The 7954-nt window shown below is 42.9% G+C and overlaps 1 pseudogene across 1 annotated transcript; it reads right to left on the bottom strand.

The window, feature by feature from the left end:
• Positions 1-1227: 1227 nt before the first annotated feature.
• On the bottom strand, positions 1228-1661 carry LOC105540503 (annotated as a pseudogene). The gene has a single exon (XR_001006197.1). The product of XR_001006197.1 is annotated as an ATP synthase subunit f, mitochondrial pseudogene (transcript).
• Positions 1662-7954: the final 6293 nt, after the last annotated feature.

The following is a 7954-nucleotide window of genomic DNA, read 5'->3' as shown; positions in this document are numbered from 1 at the left end:
CTGGATTAATTAATATATTAATCCATTCAAGGCATCCATCTCCATGTCGAAGAGAGCTGTGTCCCAGAACTCTTTTTTTAAACCTAAATAATTTGGCTCAATTAACGAACAAGTACCTTGGAATTTACAGGTGAAAGAAAGCACAATAAGAAAAGTAGTAGGTTGGTGCAAAAGTAATTGCTGTTTTGCCATTAAAAGTAAAGGCAAAAACCACAATTAATTTTGCACCAACCTGATACTATATCAGAGAAATGCTTGCAAGTTAAGTACCACAGACCAAGAGTGATTAAATCTGATTCCAAAATACCTCCAACATTTCCTGAAATTAGACAAGTCTACGGGGCCAATTTGCAAATAAAGAGAAGCGCTGGATTAACCTGTCCTAACGTTTTTCAGTGTATAACAACCTCCTTATATTATTTGGCATATGTAATCTGACATATTAACCATGAACTTATCCAAGTATTCGAGTTCATCCATAGCTCTTTCCTAAGTAAAATGCTATCATGATTCTATCTTTAGGCAGCCTTATTCCCTGCAGCACCAACTGGTCTTCCATCTGGGAGGGCAGCAGAAATTTCTTTTTACTTTTTTTTCATTATTTATTTATTTTATGGAGACAGGAGTTTCGCTACGTTGCCCTGGCTGGTCTCGAACTCTCGGGCTCAAGCGATCCTCCTGCCTTAGCCTCCCAAAGTGCTGGGATTACAGGTGTGCTCCACCATGCCCAGCTTAGAAATTTGACCCTACTTTCATATGCGATTTCCTTGCCTTACCTCAAGTATCTAAAGCATGTTTTTTGTTGTTTGTTTTTGTTGTTGTTGTTGTTTTCAGAGACAAGAGTTTTGCTCTGGTTGTCCACGCTGGAGTGCAATGGCACGATCTTGACTCACTGCAACCTCCGCCTCCCGGGTTCAAGCCATTCTCAGCCTCGGCCTCCCGAGTAGCTGGGATTACAGGCGTGCGCCACCACACCCAGCTACTTTTTGTATTATTAGTAAAGATGGGGTTTCTCCATGTTGGTAAGGCTGCTCTCAAACTCCTAACCTCAGATGATCCACCCATCTCCGCCTCTCAAAGTGCTGAGATTACAGACGTGAGCCACTGCGCCTGACCAGCATGTGGTCTTTCTTTAATCCCCATGTGGACCACATAAGTGCAGAAAGAATAATGCGTCTTATTCATCCTTATAAGCCATATACCTTTTTTCTTTTCTTTTCTTTTTTTTTTTACATGTACCAGTCATCTTTTATTTGGAGGTTAATTCCCATTAGGACATGAAAGGATTCAGCAACGATTGAGATTGTGTTCCTCACGGAGGGGCTCGGGCCAAGGTCATGGGGTCGGGGGGTGGTGCAGAGCGTGTCCTCTTCAGTGGTATTTGCGGAGCCGCTCCTGCTTGAGATGCTTGTAGGAAATGCAGTAGTTGAAGAGCACGTAGCATGCCAGCACCATGGTAATCCCCGAGATGTTCCCCTTCTTCACGTTAACGTACTTGTTGTAGTACCGGTAGTAACCTCTTCGAAATGCTCCGAGATTGCCACTAGGGCTAAAGTCCCGCATCAAGATCCAGCTTGGCAGCTCCCCCAGTTTGACCTCCAGAAGTTTCTTGTCCTTCACTGGTACGACTGATGCCATCTTGGAGTCCTGGTGTCCGCTGTGCCTCCATATACCTTTTTTCAATGTCTGAAACAAATACTTGCTGAGCCCAAAATTTAGGTAACTTAATTATGAATAAAGCATGATCCACTTCTGCCAAACATACACTTAAGATATCAGTCATTTGCAAGTTTCATATGTTCAGTTTTCTGGATTTTTCCATGTCCTAACCATAAGAAGTCAGAAGGCAAAGAATTTGGAGCATATGTCTCAGTTCCGCTACATAAGTTATAATGTAGTGCTCTACCCCTCAATTCTTTTAGAGAGTGGACAGAAGGCACCACACGTAAACAATTATTTCTGTGGTATGCAAAGCTGTCATTGCGATACCTGCTATTTGATGCAATGTCCTGTATTCAAAGATTCCTTTACTAATCTCCTGTTTAAGTTTGGGCAGTCTTCATTGATGTATGCTGACTGTTTCTTTGTCAGAAAGTAAAACCTTTTTTTTTTTTTTTTCTTAGCTCCTAGGAAAATCAGTCCTCAATTACAGTAATCCGCTTATCTCAAGTATTTAGTCATCTGTTGCCTCTGTTACTTTTAGAAAATGGTAATAGCTAATGTTTAGAATTCTATGTGCTAGGATCATAGCTAGCATATAGGACTTTAAGAGTCACAATGACTCTATGAATTGTATACTATGACATTTTAGGACACCATGACCTGGAGAAGTGAGACTTCCTGTCCAAAGACCCACAGTTAGTATAGACCAAACACAAGTAGCCTGACTCCAAAACCTGCACTGCTAACCACTCTCCTGTGTTTTTATCCTCAATTATTTTATTTCACACGGTGTTTTACAAATATATTTCAAGCTTTTTTTTCTTTTTAAAAAGGAGAAAATATTGATCCTAAATTATCAGTTGTGTCATAAGTCTTTATGTTTTTTGTTGTTGTTGTTGTTGTTGTTATTTTTGTGTTTTGTTTTGAGACAGAGTCAGTCTCGCTTTGTCCACCAGGCTGGAGTGCAGTGGCGCCATCTCAGCTCACTGCAATCTCTCATTCCCGGGTTCAAGCAATTCTCCTGCCTCACCCTCCTGAATAGCTAGGATTACAGGCATGTGCCACCACACCTGGCTAATTTTTTGTATTTTTAGTAGAGACGGGATTTCACCATGTTGGCCAGGATGGTCTTGAACTCCTGACCTTAGATGATTCACCTGCTTCAGCCTCCCAAAGTGCTGGGATTACAGGCGTGAGCCACCGCCCCCGGCCTGTTTTGGTGTTTTTTGTTTGCTTATTTGTTTGTTTTTTTGAGATGGAATCTTACTCTGTTTCCCAGGCTGGAGTGCAGTAGCACGATCTTAGCTCACTGCAAACTCCACCTCCTGGGTTCCAGCAATTCTCCCACCTCAGCCTCCAGAGTAACTAGGATTAGTTACTTGCCACCACGCCCGGCTAATTTTTTGTATTTTTAGTAGAGATGGGGTTTCGCCATGTTAGCCAGGCTGGTCTCGAACTCCTGACCTGAAGTGATCTGCCCACCTCGGCCTCCCAAAGTGCTGGGATTAAAAGCGTGAGCCACCGCGCCCAGCCTGTTTTGGTGTTTTTAAAAATATGGAATGCTTCATGAATTCACGTGTCATCCTCGCTCAGGGACCATGCTGATCTGCTCTGTATCATTCTTCTTTTATATGTATAATGGATCTGCTTTTATGTTAGTATCTTACAGAAAGGTTTATTTGATGTGATGTGCCATTGCTCCAGTTTATAATACACATCCCTCAGTCATTCTCTTCTTGACATACATGGAATAAGATTATGTGATTTAAGGATATACATTTCATGGCTTCCTCCCTAAATAGTCACACCCACAGCTGAAGTACCCACCCTAGCAACTGAGAGAAGAGTAATTGTGTGCTCTAAACAACAGTTTAAAAGTAGGAGGCTGAGGGAGAACCTAAGCTCCATGCCTTTTCCTGAGTCCTTGGTACAGTGATTGGAGTTTTATCTGGCATGCCAGCTCCCGGGGTTTCAAGCGACAGAATGGTAGCATTAACCCAGCTTTCTAAGGCTGCCGCTGTAAACTGACTGGGCACAGAGGGGATACGGCTTCTGCCCCCGTCCTTTCTAGTTATCTACCGGTCTAGCCATCTGTGTATCTGCACCCCAGATATTGTAAACATTAACCATCCTCTCTCTTACACCTAAAAATGTTAAGGAACCATATATTGTTGTAGTGTATCTAGTATGTGCTAATAAGTACCAAAACCTCAAAATTAATAGGTTTGTAAATGGTGCTATTGCAGATAAATAGAATGTGTCATCTTAGTTTATTTGCGTGCATATATATATGCATGTATGCATATATATGTGTTGTGTGTGTGTTTTCTGCTATGGAGAATAGAACAAACCTGAAATGGAGGTTGGAGAATTTTACCCACACGCAGAATCAGTGTGTGCCCGCACTTCCTTTTCTCTGCTGCAGCCACAGTCAACTGCTTTCCATGACTTAGTATCTTAGATTGAATTTCTGCTCCTGCTATGTTTAGAATCTATTTTTAACTTGGCCAACTGATTTACTATGGAGCATGTGAGCGCTGCTATTTTAAAATATATAATAGTTGTCCCCAGAACCCACTCTATAGAAACCCTCTATGGAAAAACCACTGTGGGCCTGTCCCATTCCATGGCACATTTTCCAGAATGTATGATTTTAAAACAAAATCAGCATTTACTGAGTTCCTAATGTATATCAGGCAACAGGCTGTGTGCTTATTTATGTTTTCTTAGTTAATCCTCAAAACAATCCTGTGTTGGTAGAGATTCCTTGACTTACCAAGCACATTGTAACCCTGCATGTAAGTATGAAGCTGTGTACTGAGTGCAAAGATTGGGGGTATTCACGCCAATCCATCCCGAATTCAGATCCTATCTTTGCCACTTGTTAGCTAGGTGAACTTCAGCACGTTACCCCACCTCTCTGAGTCTCAGCTTTTTCATTTGTAAAATAAGAACAGTAACAGTTTCTTGCAGATTGTTATGAAGAAATGTTGACAGAGTTGATGTAGCATATTATGCAGTTCTACAGGGTCCGGCACAAGCAGCAACACAGGAAAAAGGACTTACTGCTATTCTTTTTATTATTATTATTCTGAGTTTTTTTCATGTCCTGGAAAAGAAAAAAAAATGGGAAGAGTTTGGAAGATGCAGGTGAAAGTAATATGTAGTTAAAAAAATGGGAAGAGTCTGGAAGATGCAGGTGAAAGTAAGATGTAGTTAAAAAATGGGAAGAGTCTGGAAGATGCAGGTGAAAGTAATATGTAGTTAAAGCGCCACTACACTGCTGCTAGAACTCTTTGACCTGGGCAGTTTCCATTTGAGCAGCTGGAAGCTGCAGTCATCCAGTGTGACTTTTGAACAACTGCCAGGCCTTTCAGTTGGGGCCTTTCGCCTCTGGGAGTCTTCAGACATCTGGAGGAACTTCATGAGTAATCCCTGGTTGTTGTTTAACAGAATATTAGCTTTGAACAGGTGTGTCTTTGCCTGCTGGGTCTCTGCACAACTTATGAAGAAGCAACTCGTCATACACCTACAGGGCAAATTCTTGGTTCTTGTGTCTACATCCAGCTGGGGCTGGGTTAAAACCACGTGTGATGATTTCGGAATCCCTACAGCGCTCTCTAGGAGACCAGCTGCGTGCTTTCCGGATCAAAGGCCCAAGGAGCTTTTCTGGATGGTCTTGAGGTGATGCCTTGTGACTTTGAGTTTTCCCTGAATGCCAACCAATACAACAGGTTTGTCTACCTCCTCTGCTCAAGTGGCTCTTTCAGTTTGGTTTTCTTTACTGCCTGCTATGGAACTGTTACATTAGGATACATTGATACAGTTTCTTCCGTTTAAAGGCAGGAGTTAGGAAACCTTGGCTACTGAGGTTGATGTGGAAGGAGGAGGCGGTCTTATATTGGCTGGGAACCTACTACAGTGCCAGGAATTTCACAAGGGAGGTAATACCATTGCACCGGGTAAGTTGAGGAAAGTTTTCTCTGAACACAACTATATTTGCTCAGCATCAAATCTCATATGTAGCTTATTTCTGTTTTCTTTTCTCTTTCTTTTCCTTCCTTCCTTCCCTCCTTCCTTCCTTCTTTCCTTCTCCCTTCCTCCCTTTCTCTCCTTCCTTCCTTCCTTCTCCTCCCTTCCTCCCTTTCTAGTCTTTCTTTTTCTCTTTCTCTGTTTCTTTCTTTCTTCTTTGTTTCTCTTTCTTTCTCTCTTTCTTTCTTTCTTCTTTCCTTTTTAAGACAGGGTCTCACTCTGTCACCCAGGCTGGAGTGCAGTGGCACAATCATGGCTCACTGCAGCCTGTATCTCCCACACTCAAGTGACCCTCCCACCTCAGCCTCCCTTGTAGCTGGGACTACAGGCTCATTCCACCACACCCAGCTAACTTTATGTGTATTTTTTGTAGGATGAGGACTCACTATGTTGTCCAGGCTGGTCTCAAACCCCTGGGCTCAAGTGATCCACCCACCTCAGCCTCTCAATGTGCTGGGATTACAGGCCTGAGCCACCACGTCAGGCCTTTCATATGTAGTTTAAAAGCAAATTGTTTTCTATGACTATGACAAGAAAAGAATCATTTTCTTCTGGTTAACGGAACAAAGTGAAAAGAAATTTTTTTTTTTTTTTTTTTTTTTTTTTTTTTTGAGACAGAGTCTCACTCTGTTGTCTAGGCTGGAGTGCAATGGTGTGATCTCAGCTCACTGCAACCTCCACCTCCCAGGTTTAAGCAATTCTCCCGCCTCAGCCTCCCAAGTAGCTGGGGTTACAGGTGTGCACTACCACACCCAGCTAATTTTTGTTTTTTTTTTCGAGACAGAGTCTCGCTCTGTCACCCAGGCTGGAGTGCAATGGTGTGATCTCAGCTCACCACAACCTCCACCTCCTGAGTTCAAGCAATTCTCCTGCCTCAGCCTCCCAAGTAGCTGGGATTACAGGCATGTGCCACCATGCCCAGCTAATTTTGTATTTTTAATAGAGATGGGGTTTCTCCATGCTGGTCAGGCTGGTCTCAAACTGGTAACCTCAGGTGATCCTCCCACCTCGGCCTCCCAAAGTGCTGGGATTATAGGTGTGAGCCACTGCACCTGGCCCAAAGTGGAAAGAAATTCTGAGCCATCATCCATTGAGTGTCTATTGATAATCTATGTCTCCTGGCTGGTGTGCAGTGGCTTATGCCTATAATGCCAACAATTTTGGAGGCTGAGGCAGACAGATTGTTTGAGCCCGAGTTCAAGACCAGCTTGGGCAACATGGCAAAACCCTGTCTCTACTAAAAATACCAAAAATTAGCCAGATGTGGTGGCACACACCTGCAGTCCCAGCTACTTAGGGGACTGAGATGGGAGGGTCGCTTTTTTTTTCTTTTTAGACAAGGTCTCACTCTGTCACTCAAGCTGGAGTACAGTGGCACAGTTATAGCAAACTGCAACATCAAACTCCTGGGCTCAAGCGGTCCTCTTGCCTCAGCCTCCTGAGTAACTAGGAGTACAGGTGCGTGCCACCATGCCTGGCTAATTTTTGTATTTTTAGTAGAGACAGGGTCTCCCTGTGTTGCCCAGGTTGGTCTCAAATTGCTGGCCTCACGTGATCCTCCCACCTCAGCCTCCCAAAGTGTTGGCATTATATAGGCATGACCCACTGTGCCCAGCTGAAATTTTTAACATCTCTCTCATGCACAATCTTGTCTAGAAAACTCTTGTTTTGTTTGCCTTAAATAGATAGTCAAGGTTTATGTAAATTGTTGATTGTTCATATATAATTTTATCAGCAACAATCAAATATACAATCACAAAGCTTATACAGTTACCCTATATTCTGAAAAAACTATTCTGAAACAATAGATTTGGAATTTTAATATCTAAATCTAGCTTACCGGCCAGGCATGGTGGCTCACGCCTGTAATCTCAGCACTTTGGGAGGCCAAGGCAGGCAGATCACCTGAGGTCAGGAGTTCAAGACCACCCTGGCCAACTTGGTGAAACCCCATCTCTACTAAAAATACAAAAATTAGCTGGGTGTGGTAGTGGGCACCTGTAATCCCAGCTATTCAGGAGGCAGAGGCAGGAGAATCACCTGAACCCAGGTGGCAGAGGTAGCAGTGAGCCGAGGCTGCGCCGCTGCACTCCAGCCTGTGCAACAGGGCAAGACTCTTTCTCAAAACCAATCAATCAATCAATCAATCAATCTAGCTTACTATCTTGTTCATTGTATCTTAAAAGTGTCCGTGTTTAAAATTTTGGTGTTCTTGGTAAAATATTTGCAATGAATTGGGCATCTTTGTAGAAACAGTTTA

This window comes from Mandrillus leucophaeus, unplaced genomic scaffold, assembly GCF_000951045.1.
Source record: "Mandrillus leucophaeus isolate KB7577 unplaced genomic scaffold, Mleu.le_1.0 Scaffold220, whole genome shotgun sequence".
NCBI classification, from domain to species: Eukaryota; Metazoa; Chordata; class Mammalia; order Primates; family Cercopithecidae; genus Mandrillus; species Mandrillus leucophaeus.
This window is presented reverse-complemented; position numbering and strand designations above follow the sequence as displayed.